The sequence below is a fragment of the Lithobates pipiens genome, unplaced genomic scaffold, assembly GCF_037356315.1.
Source record: "Lithobates pipiens isolate NorthernLeopardFrog02 unplaced genomic scaffold, aLitPip1_a1.2 Scaffold_18, whole genome shotgun sequence".
Lineage (NCBI taxonomy): Eukaryota > Metazoa > Chordata > Amphibia > Anura > Ranidae > Lithobates > Lithobates pipiens.
Window position 1 is genome coordinate 578356620 of NW_027507758.1, and position 12143 is coordinate 578368762.

The 12143-nt window shown below is 44.7% G+C and overlaps 2 non-coding genes across 2 annotated transcripts; one reads left to right on the forward strand and one right to left on the reverse strand.

Moving 5' to 3' along the window:
- The first annotated feature begins 4975 nt into the window (after window positions 1-4975).
- TRNAD-GUC (transfer RNA aspartic acid (anticodon GUC)) lies at window positions 4976-5047 on the forward strand. Its single transcript has one exon. It is a non-coding gene; the product is annotated as a tRNA-Asp (tRNA).
- Window positions 5048-11774: 6727 nt separating this feature from the next.
- On the reverse strand, window positions 11775-11846 carry TRNAG-UCC (transfer RNA glycine (anticodon UCC)). Its single transcript has one exon. It is a non-coding gene; the product is annotated as a tRNA-Gly (tRNA).
- Between the last annotated feature and the right edge of the window lie 297 nt (window positions 11847-12143).

A 12143-nucleotide genomic window follows, 5' to 3' on the forward strand; every position in this document is an offset into this window, starting at 1 on the left:
GTCTACCAACTGAAAAGGCAGCAGTTGAAGTGCTAGCAATTTAGCCAAGCTAGCATTCAACCGCTGGGCATGTGGATGGCTGGGAGTAAACTTCTTCCGCCGGTCCAGCAGCTGGGGCAGGGACATTTGCCTGCTATAATCGGATGTGGATGTACCACTAGCAGAGTTCCCGGAAGCACTTGGCTGTGACACACCTAATTCTACACCTTCATTCCTCTCGGAGCAGGTTTCAGAGAGGACTGAAGGTCTAGTGGGGTTGGAGATGCCAGCTGATGAGGAGCAAGGAGAGGTCCGCTTTGTTCTTTGGTGTGGGTCTTTGAGGTACGCTTGCCAACGAGCTGCATGGCAGGTCAACAAATGTCTGGTCAAGCATGTGGTGCCCAAGCGGTTGATGTTTTGGCCACGTGAGATACGCTTGAGACATATGTTGCAAATAGCAGCGGTGCGATCTGATGCACTCGTCTCAAAAAAGGCCCACACCAAAGAACTTTTAGAATAACGCGCAGAGGAAGCGCTCTGTGCAGGCGGAGCTCTGCGGTGTGATTCAGTCGGTGTGCTGCCCCTAAGCTGGCCCCCGGAGGGCATCCTGCCTCGTTGGACATGTGCCGCCTCCTCCTCCTCCCTCCTTCCAGGCACCCACGTGGAGTCAGTGCCCTCATCATCCCCTCCCTCTTCATCGCCTGGCAGTATGCTGCAGCTTGTGGAACATGACTGCCAGATTGCTGTCCTTCTTGAGCATCCCCTCTCTCTGCGCTCACGCTACTGCCTTCCTCTAGCTGAGTGTCATCATCAGAGCCCACCAAACACTGGGCATCCTCCTGGAGCATGTACCCAACACTGTGCTCAAAGAGTTCAGGAGACTCCTCAGGAGGACGTGGTGGGTCTAGGGAAGGAGTCACTGATGATGACATTGAGAGGAGGGAAGACGATGTGTTGGCAGCTGCTTTGCTACTACCCTGAGACTGGGTGAGAGAGGATGAGGAGGATGAAGAGGGCTTGGTCATCCACTCTACCAAGTCGTTGGCATGTTGCGGTTCAACATGTCCAGCTGCAGAAAAGAAGGACAAGCATGTCCCATGGCCACGTGCTGATGACAATGCACCGCGTCCACGACCAGCACTGTTGTCTCTAGACACAGAGCCTGCTTGCCCTCTTTTATCGGCTCGCGCCTGTCTGCCTCTCCTTGCTGGCCTTCCAGACATGGTAATGGCCTGAAGGGAGTTGGGTAAAACAGTAGTTGGGTAGTTTATATTGTGCTGGAGGCACACAACACCCACTAACTCCTGCAGATGCCTTTTTTTATAGAACAGCAGAGATAAAGGGGTATATACAGATGTATACTGTGCTGTGCTGGAAGCACACACAACTTCCAATAACTCCTGCAGATGGCAATTGGGCTCAAATAGAGAACAGCTATGTAGGTGGATTATAGCGGTATGTACTGGGTACAGAGCACGCAGACAGCACGCACTATCTCCTAACACTACTGACTGCAAGCTCTATTATTAAAGCTAGATCACTAGCTATATAGGTGAGGTGAATATAGTGGTGTATACTGCGGTCAGGGCACAGACAATAACCACTACACAAGAGCAAGATAGGAAATCAGCCAAAAACGATTGGTGTGTAACTGTGTTGAAGGTACACAGAACACCCACTGCTTCAGATGCCAACACACTACACGAGGCCGCCTCAAAGGCGGCCTTATATAGTGTGGGGCGTGCACTACATAGCCTGAGCTATGATTGGCCACAGGCAGGATGCCTGTGGCCAATCATGGCTCCCCTCGCTGCTGGCGCTGCGATTGGCCAAGCATGCGGGGTCACAGTGCATGCTTGGCCAATCACGAGCCAGCAATGCACTGCGCATTGTGGTCCGCGCGCGCCACACGAATTTTGACGCGAACGGACCAAGAGTTCGGATTTCGCCGAACGCCCGAACAGCCAATGTTCGAGTCGAACGTACGTTCGACTCGAACACGAAGCTCATCCCTACATACTGCTCACTAACTGCCCTATTACTACATACTGCTCACTGACCACCCTGTCGCTACATTCTGGTCACGTACCACCCTGCCACTACATACTGCTCACTGACCACCCTGCCACTACATACTTCCCACTGACCACCCTGCCACTACATACTGACCACCCTGCCACTACATACTGCTCACAGACTTCTCTGTCACTATATACTGCTCTATTGACTGACACTTTCTGCTTTTAAGGTAGTGTAACTTTATAATTTTACAGTGACATTTGTTTTATTAAATGTTATTAAAGTTTTCCTTTCTATTTAGTTATGCCTTGCTAGTTCATTTTTTTTTAAAGGTTGCTTAACTTCGGTAAGCTTTGATCTCTTTCACGTTGTTCAGGTAGATCTCTACTTTGTTAAGGTTGCCTATCCCTGCTCCAGGACATTTAAAAGATTTTGGAGAAACTGTCCACATTTTGACATATCTTCCCAATTCATTTGAATTACCCTCTCAATCTGTAAATTATGGTCTAAAATAACTCTTTTAAGTCTCCCATGTGACAGGCGGGGATACTTACAACTATGCTAATGAGGAGTACATAAGATGGTGCTCCTGCTCCCTGTCTCTTTAATAAAACACTATAATCAAGGAAAGTAGTGGTGCACATGATTATTTCCTTGATTATATTTTTTGCGGGTTCAGATATTTCCCCCCAGTGCGTGCAGCAGTACGCCTTAGATTTGTACCCTGATTAGGCGCAGGAATACTTTTTTACACTATTTTAATAAAACACTATTATCGTTCACCCATGATCATATTCCTGTCTGTCTAGCATCCGGGTCCTCTAACTATAAGCCCTTGTACACACAGTCAGAAATTCTGACGGAAAATGTCCGATCGGACCGTGTTGTCGGATAATCCGACTGCATGTGTGCTTCATCTGACTTTTTCCGTCGGAATGTCCGACCAACAAAGTTTGAGAGCTGGATATAAAAATTTTCCGACAACGTGATCCGATCGGACTTTTTGCGATCGTTTGTAGCGAATTCTGATCGGACAAAGTGCCATGCATGCTCAGATAAAATTCCTAGACCAAAGCTATTGGCTACTGGCCTGAACGTAGTCCCGTCTAAACTAAATAACGTCATCATGTTACTAACAATCAGATTCTCCGACAACTTTGTCCGACCGTGTGTATGCAACACCAGTTTCAGACAAAATCCGATAGATTTTGTTGTCAGAATGTCCCACGTGTGTACAAGGGCAAAGAGAGAGATGACAGTGTAAGAGAGCTGTAGGGGACATCTGCTTCACTGGGCTAGCAGGCCCTTGCACCAGGAAATAGTGTTGGTGAGATTGCCTGCTGGGGATTTTTTTTTGCACACGTTCAAATCTGCATTTTCTTCAAGAAATTACAGTAAATCCTCAAAAATGTTTATATTTTCTGAAAGCAGAGACCCTAAAGAATAAAGTGGGGGTAGTTTAAATTTTTTATGTAACACAATATTTGCACAGTTTATTTCGAACACATATTTTTAGGAAATATACATTAAAATAATTTTTTTCTCAAACACCCCATTTATGTATAAAATTTTTAAGATTGGCTTACATTGTGTAAAAACATACCAAACATGTCAAGCTCAGTGATAGATTACCAAATAGGCAGGGTAGGCATCGGCCTATGAGCCCTAGGCAGTTTTCTGGGCCTGCGACAAAGGATCAAAATAATATTGATTGTTGAAAAAAATTACAATGAAGCTTTCTTAGAGCGATTGTAAACCGCGTGACATTTTTTTTTCTTTCTTACCTGCATCGCATAACCTATACCAGTGATGGCGAACGCGTGGCACACATGCCGCTGCCGGCACGCCGAGCCGCCTCTGTGGGCACGCCGTGACAATTACACTGTCCTTAAATCGTCCGCTCCCGCGAACTATGCCTCCCACAGTCCTCTGGGGATAGCGGTGACGTGTCCGAGTGGGCATGGCGCATGCTCCGAACGCTGAAGCCACGCCCCCTTTCTCAAACATCTGACGCACCTGTTGAGGTGCCTGTGTGGGAAATCTCCTGACACGGACACCACCGGAGCGACCGGAGCCTGACCCCACACTGATTTCAACAACTCAAATATGAGTTTTATAACCAATTGCCGACCGGGCCATAGCCAAAAGATGGCTACAGCAAAGTCGGCTTATTCTGGGAGGGCGTCAATGGAGTGTGAGGGAAGAGGGGAAGAGGGAAAGAGATGCAATGCTATGCCCATACTATGCAATACTCTGCAGTACCCTGCCCATATGCTGACCATCCTATGCAACACTCTGCAGTACTCTGCCCATACGCTGACCATCCTATGCAATACTCTGTAGTACTCTGCCCATACTATGCAATACTCTGTAGTACTCTGCCCATACTATGCAATACTCTGCAGTACTCTGCCCATAAACTGAATAAAGCCTTTTTTTTAACTAACTTACTACTCTTAGAGCTTTTTAAAAAAAAAAAAAAGGGGGGGGCCTCATTATTAGTTTCATTGTGAAAAAACTGTACGAATTGTTTTTTCTCAACTAAAACCTTGTTATTCAGATTTAATTGCAGTGTTGGCACTTTGAAAAAAAATAAGTAGTTTTGGTTTGCAGTTTTGACACTCGGGCTCAAAAAGGTTCGCCATCACTGACCTATACTAACAAAAATATGATGGGTGACATATAATAGTGTTTTATTAAAGAGACAGAGCAGCAACAGCAAAAGCAAAAGCCCTAGCAAAAGCAAAAGCAAAAGCCCTAGCAAAAGCAAAAGCAAAAGCCCTAGCAAAAGCAAAAGCCCTAGCAAAAGCCCTAGCAAAAGCAAAAGCCCTAGCAAAAGCAAAAGCCCTAGCCCTAGCAAAAGCCCTAGCCCTAGCAAAAGCCCTAGCAAAAGCAAAAGCCCTAGCAAAAGCAAAAGCCCTAGCAAAAGCCCTAGCAAAAGCAAAAGCAAAAGCAAAAGCAAAAACCCCTCAAGTACTCCTCGTTAGTATAGTGGTAAGTATCCCCGCCTGTCACGCGGGAGACCGGGGTTCAATTCCCCGACGGGGAGACAAACTTTATTTTTGCTGAGGATGCCTTCTTCTGTTACAGACCTGGAAAAAGAATAAGGAATTCTGAATCATATAAAGTATATGTACCTTTGTTACCTAAAAAGGTATATGTGAACAGGTACACAGGGAGGTGTACACCCTCCACGCATGTTTTGGATATATGTCCCCTGAAGCCTCAGCACACAGACCAGCATAAATGAACACAAAATATGCACACAGTAACACAGTGCAATGTTTTTTAGAATGTCTCAATAAAATGGCTCCCCCTAGGTTGTAGTACCATAATCTACCCTGCATATAGAGCAGCAGAGCTTAGTAAAAGGAAAGGATGGTGAAGGTTCTTTAGATTCCGGATATCTTCAGCTAGCCTGATGTTTAAACTGCAGTATTTGTAATCCACAAAGACAAAGGACAAGAAATGACGGTAGAACAAAAGATTTTCTGATAACTGCTTAACTGAAGAAATATCGGCCACTTGTAGATTCCTCCTTATATGTGAGTGCAATACAGCACTGACCTTAAAGTTCAGGGGAGAAAGACAAGGCCCCAAAGCCCAGCTGTATGATGCCTGGAGATTCACCTCCATGGAACTACACGTCTCACCAGCAGTCTGTAGAAAGAACTCACTCAGCAATACTGTACTCTCTACTGGATTGGGTAGGTGCCCTCTCACCACAATAGACTCCAATGACTGTGAGGCTCCATCCAGAATCCCTCTCCTAGTGTCTCCATCTGGTGAAGATGGTGCTGCCACGCCGTGCTGCCACTCCCAATGGACTGAAGTGCAGATGGCTTTCAGTTGCTCTGAAGCACAAGCCGGTCAAGCACAAGCCGGTCCCCTTGCTAGAGTAGCAGGGCTGTCCTCCAAGATTCCTCAGAGGCAGGCAATCCAGCTCTCTGTTGTGTAGGCCGCAGTCTCTCATTCCTGGTCACACAGAGACCTCCTCTGGCAGGTGTTGAATGGCATCCAGAGAGGCTGAATGTAGGCCATGCTGGTCCATTTATCACTGCTCCCAACAGGCAGTCCTGCGCACTTTGCATTGTCTGTCCTGTAGTTCATGGCTGATCACATGCAATCTCCCCCCCCCCCAAAAAAAACCCTCTCTAGCGATACACATCAAACTGTACATATGCAGAGTGCCCCCAAGGCCAGGGGCGAATCCAGGGGGCAATGGGGCAATTGCCCCCCCCCCAAGAAATTAGTTGTAGGTGAGTGAGTGGGCGGCCAAGAGAGCCGGTGGCTCTGCAGGCAGACGTCTGGGTGTGTGTGAGGGCAGGCAGCTCCGTGGGGGGGGGAGAGTGCAGGTGGGCTGGGTAGCTGAGCGGCTCCATGAGTGGGTGAGAGAGCGGGTGGATGGCTGGGTGGGTGAGAGCTGGTGCACCAGGCAGCTGGGCAGCTCGGTGGGTGAGAGGGTGGCTGGCAAATCAGTTGGTGGGAGAGCAGAGAGATGACATCATCTCTCTCTGCCCACCCTGCATCCCTGCAGTTCTGCCCTCACTGTGCAGGCAGCCATGGGCAGCAGAGAGATTGCATCATCTATCTGCTGCCTGACTCTAGGACACAGAAACAGACAATCCCTGCCTTAGCAGGAAAGCGACCCAGCAAATGACAATCCACGTGTGGCTGGTGATGTGACAAGTGACAATCCGCCAACATGTGGCAGGTGACGGTAGCAAGTGACACGTGCAGGGCTCCCACTGATTCTGCATTATGATGAGTTGAACCATTTCATTTTATATTACAATGTAAGAAGAGAAATAATGCACTTCAATCATTCTGACACCATATAAACCATGGTGCCGGGATGATTGAAGCACCAACACTGATAAAATGCCCGGCAAAATTTTTTATTTTCTGGCTGTGGCCCTCCCGAGACTCCCGGGTAGGGGACACGCTCCCGCCTGCTGCCCCTATCTGTGCTGTGATTTGGTACAGCACATGTCAATCATCATTGGACGGGACCTGCTGATTGGCTTAGTGAATCACATTACAGAGCCCTGTGTTTACTATTAACACAGGTCCCCTGTACATGGAGCAGTAATGTGGGTGTTTTTTTTGTTTTCTCCCTGCAAAGCAGGGAGAAAAATCAGCCACATTGATTAGTTAAAGCAGCACATATTACACACATTGTTATGCACACGATTAACCCTTTGCTCCAAAAATGAATTCCTCAGGTGCAAGTTATTAGGCATGGTGGGTGACGAAGCAGAAAGAAAGTTGGGTGGCAGTTGCTTTTATGCTCAAACAAGAGAGAAGTTTATTTCTCATAACTGGAAAAATGTGGAAGAGAGAAAAGGGCACAGGACACCCTTAGTAACAATCAGCAAGTAGGCAGATTGGAAGACTCCTTAGACAAGAATAGGTGAGATAAGGCAGACAGCAGTACAGGCAATAGACATGTGCAATTTGTTTTGTATGAATCTCCAGAAATTCATACGAATCCGAAATACTAATTTTTTTGCATACGAATTCCGTACGAAATACGAAATTTCGTTTACGAATTTCGGATCCAAATTCATAACGAAAATACGTAATTGTTAAAACCCAAGGGATTCAGCACAGAAATGGTGGGAACCCTATGGCAATTTCTATGTTTACAAATTTTATACGAATTCCAAAATTTCGTTAACGAATTTCAGATCCAAATTAACAGAAACATGACTGGTGTTTTGTTCACCAATCAGAGGAAGTCAGCACAGCACAGGGATGGTGGGAAGCCCTCATAATTGGCACAGCGGGTGTACACTCAGACCTGGGAACTCAGCACAGGGATGGTGGGAACCCCTCATAATGAGCACAGCGAGTGGACACTCAGACCTGGGAACTCAGCACAGGGATTGTGGGAACCCCTCATAATGAGCACAGCGAGTGGACAATCAGACCTGGGAACTCAGCACAGGTATGGTGGGAAACCCTCATAATTGGCACAGCGGGTGTACACTCAGACCTGGGAACTCAGCACAGGGATGGTGGGAACCCCTCATAATGAGCACAGCGAGTGGACAATCAGACCTGGGAACTCAGCACAGGTATGGTGGGAAACCCTCATAATTGGCACAGCGGGTGTACACTCAGACCTGGGAACTCAGCACAGGGATGGTGGGAACCCCTCATAATGAGCACAGCGAGTGGACACTTAGACCCGGGAACTCAGCACAGGGATGGTGGGAACCCCTCATAATGAGCACAGCGAGTGGACACTCAGACCCGGGAACTCAGCACAGGGATGGTGGGGACCCCTCATAATGATAAATTCATCATAACGAAATTTTGTTATTTTAACGAAAAGTTTACGAATCTAATGAAAATTCGTATTTTGTATAAATCCAAATTGAATTTCGTACATGAATTATGACATACAATTTTTTTCATTCGAAACGGAATGAAACAAAACTAATTTTTGACGGCAAAACCGATGTGTATTCTTAGATATATTTTTGGTAATAAAAATGGCAATAAGCATATATTGATTAGTTTGCACAAAAGTTATAGCGTCTACAATATAGGGGAAAGATTTATGGCATTTTTATTATTATTATTTTTTTTTACTAGCAATGGTGGCGATCTGCGATTTTTATCTGGACTGTGACATTATGGCGCACAGATCGGAAACTTTTTGAAACATTTTTGGGACCATTGGCATTTATACAGCGATCAGTGCTATAAAAGTGCGCTGATTACTGTGCAAATGTCACTGGCAGGGAAGGGGTTAACAGTAGGGGGTGATCAAGGGGTTAACTGTGTTACCCAGGGAGTGATTCTAACTGTGGGGGGATGGGACTGCCATGGATGAGGAGAGCAATCGTTGTTCATATCTTTGTTCATACTTAGTACAACAGATCGCTCTCTCCACCCCTGACAGCACGGAGTCCTGTCTGTTTACATTGAGAGATCTCCGTTCTGTCCCTGAGTGGAGCAATCGTGACTGCCGGGCACACCCCCTAGTCGTCAAAAGGCATACCGACATGCAGCTACGACGGTTCACCCAGGGGAGCCAACCTGCCCCAATATAACTGTAGTGGCTGGTCGGGAAGGGGTTAAAGTAGAACTACAGTCACTTTTTTTAATTTTGGATGGATGGGGTGGAGGGTTATAGCACTTGTCAGTTTATTTTTTGCCATCCCTGTCCCATTGCAGAAATTTTGCTTTCATTTCCTGCCTCATAGCCAAACAGAAAGCAAGAGCAAATCTCTCCAAATTAAAGGAATCCATTGAGAGGCATTATGTCCCATAGAAAAGTGAAAAAATTTGTTGCGCTAAAAAGCAAAATCAATCTATATAAAACAAAAATAGCTGCTAACACAAATATTGCTGGAAACAATATATAAAGATATATGGACAATGATATAGCGCTCTATTCAAAACAAACAAAATATATAAAAAAATATATAAAAAAATATATAAAAAAAAGTTCATAAACAAGAATATAGTGAATGGCTTCAAAATACGATATCCTCAGATATGGTGATCACATCCAAAGGCAGAAGAAGGAATAATCATAATCCATTTCATACGCAGAGGAGGAGGGGAACCGTCACCAACACCCAAAAACACTGACTCTTACCATAGATGTACAGATAAAAACGCATGTAGTAAATCACCAAGGGGGAGGCAGTTTTCTATGCTGATTTCCCTTCGTCTACAGAGGCGCAATCATCTCAATGGGAGTCGTCCAATGGGAAAAGAGGATTCCTATTTCTGTTTAGTAGGCACTTCACTTCCCAGGAACTGCTTAAATCTCCAGACCAACAATCCTCCCAAAAACTTGTGCATCCAGTTAATTCACAATTTGTCAAAAAGTAACCCCAGCAAAAAAGTCACCCTTAACAGACTCTTGAAGGATTGTGACTTTAAATGAGCTTCTTCTGCCAATCCCCGCACCCACCTCCTGTGTATTGCAGTCCCTCAGTGCCAAGCTGAGACAGTTCTGTTCTGCTCCTGCCCGGCTCTCCGCTCCTCACTCCAACTCGCTGACAGCTTCTGCCGGCTCCGCCGCTTTGTTGTTTCTCCTCCCCCTCTGTCAAAGGGGAGGAGAAACAACAAAGCGGCGGGGATTGGCAGAAGAAGCTCATTTAAAGTCACAATCCTTCAAGAGTCTGTTAAGGGTGACTTTTTTGCTGGGGTTACTTTTTGACAAATTGTGAATTAACTGGATGCACAAGTTTTTGGGAGGATTGTTGGTCTGGAGATTTAAGCAGTTCCTGGGAAGTGAAGTGCCTACTAAACAGAAATAGGAATCCTCTTTTCCCATTGGACGACTCCCATTGAGATGATTGCGCCTCTGTAGACGAAGGGAAATCAGCATAGAAAACTGCCTCCCCCTTGGTGATTTACTACATGCGTTTTTATCTGTACATCTATGGTAAGAGTCAGTGTTTTTGGGTGTTGGTGACGGTTCCCCTCCTCCTCTGCGTATGAAATGGATTATGTCCCATAAGTTGGGGTCATAGGGGAGGAATTGTGCCCTTTTACTGGGCCCAGTGTGGAGGGAATTAGGCCCCATTGTTGGTATCAGTGGATAAAATAGTGTCCCATGGGCTGGCTAAAAGCAAAGGTCCACATCTGGCCCCCGGACCGCAGTTTGGAGACCACTGGTGTATAGTATTAGCAATGATCACTGTATTAGTGTCACTGGTGAAGTCAGTGTCAGTTCCCAACCAGTCTCAGTTAGTGTCAGATTTCCCGCCGCACTATCACAGTCCCACTATAAGTCGCTGATCACCACCATTACTATGTATATATACGATCACTTGTAGATGCTATACCTTTCACGCAAACCAATCAATATACACTTATTGTGATTTTTTTTTTTTACCAAAGACATATAGCCGAATACATTGTGGCCTAAGTTTATAAAGACATTTGATCTAATTTTTAGGGCTGTTGCTGATTAAAATGTTTGTTTGATTAATCAATTTTTTTTAAATCGATTAATTTACTAATTTTGATTAATTATAACTCACATACAGATCCAACTACTTTTAGCTGATCTCCTTGCATTGCAACTCTATACACAATCACTATACACTATATACAATCACCCGCCACTAGTTTCCACAATCCATGATTTAACTTCACAGTTCACACAAATATGTTTTAAATTCAATCTGTAGCACTGACGTAAGTAATTTTTTTTTATTAAATTTTAAGAAAAACGTAGAAAGTTAGTTTAACTTTAATAATAAAACTTATCTAGTATATTGACTGTCAGTCACTTTATAGTAGGCAAGTAGGCATCACTTTAGCCAGTCATGCAGACATACCAGAGTGTTTACTTTTTTTTTTCTACAACAATGTTAAAAACAGAGGTTATCAAATTTACCTACGCTTAGCTCACTGAGTGATCCCAGTTAATCACATCCATATTTACCATCACTGTCCGGTGATGTCACGGACATCGTCACTGGACTCCTCCCCTCTTGCCTTTGTTAGCAGATGGAGGCACTTGGGGAAGCAGGAGAAGTTCCAGTGACGTCACCGGAACTCCCGGAAGCTTGAGGAGAGATGAGTACCGATTAAAAGAATTGGTCGATCAAAAAAATTTATGATTAATCTAGGAATTAAACTTTAATTTTCCCAGCTCTACAAATTTTTATTCAATATGTTTTAATGCAGCTTTTATTTTTATTTTTTTAAATATTCAGCCTTTTTTCACTCCTATAACAAAAAACCCAGTGGTGATGAAATACTAGCAAAATAATGCTCTATTTATGTAAAAGTCATTTTGCGTTGGCCGGGAATTGAACCCGGGTCAACTGCTTGGAAGGCAGCTATGCTCACCACTATACCACCAACGCTACAGATCAAGCAGTGCTTGAACACTCCTACTTGTTACAAAGAGAGTAAGTGGAATGGAATCATGTTATGCTTGTATTGCCCCTTAATTTTTATAAAGTAATGCATATACTGTTGGTGCTATATAAATGAGCTCTCACCATTGTGAGTAATATGCTGCTATACTGCAGGGCTGTTTTGTGATTATTTAACAACTTCTCCTCCAATGCAATTTTTTTTCTTCTCTCAAACACATTCAAATATGAAAATTATTTAACAAGCTACTTTTTTTTTTTTTTTTTTCTTCTCTTCCACTCAGT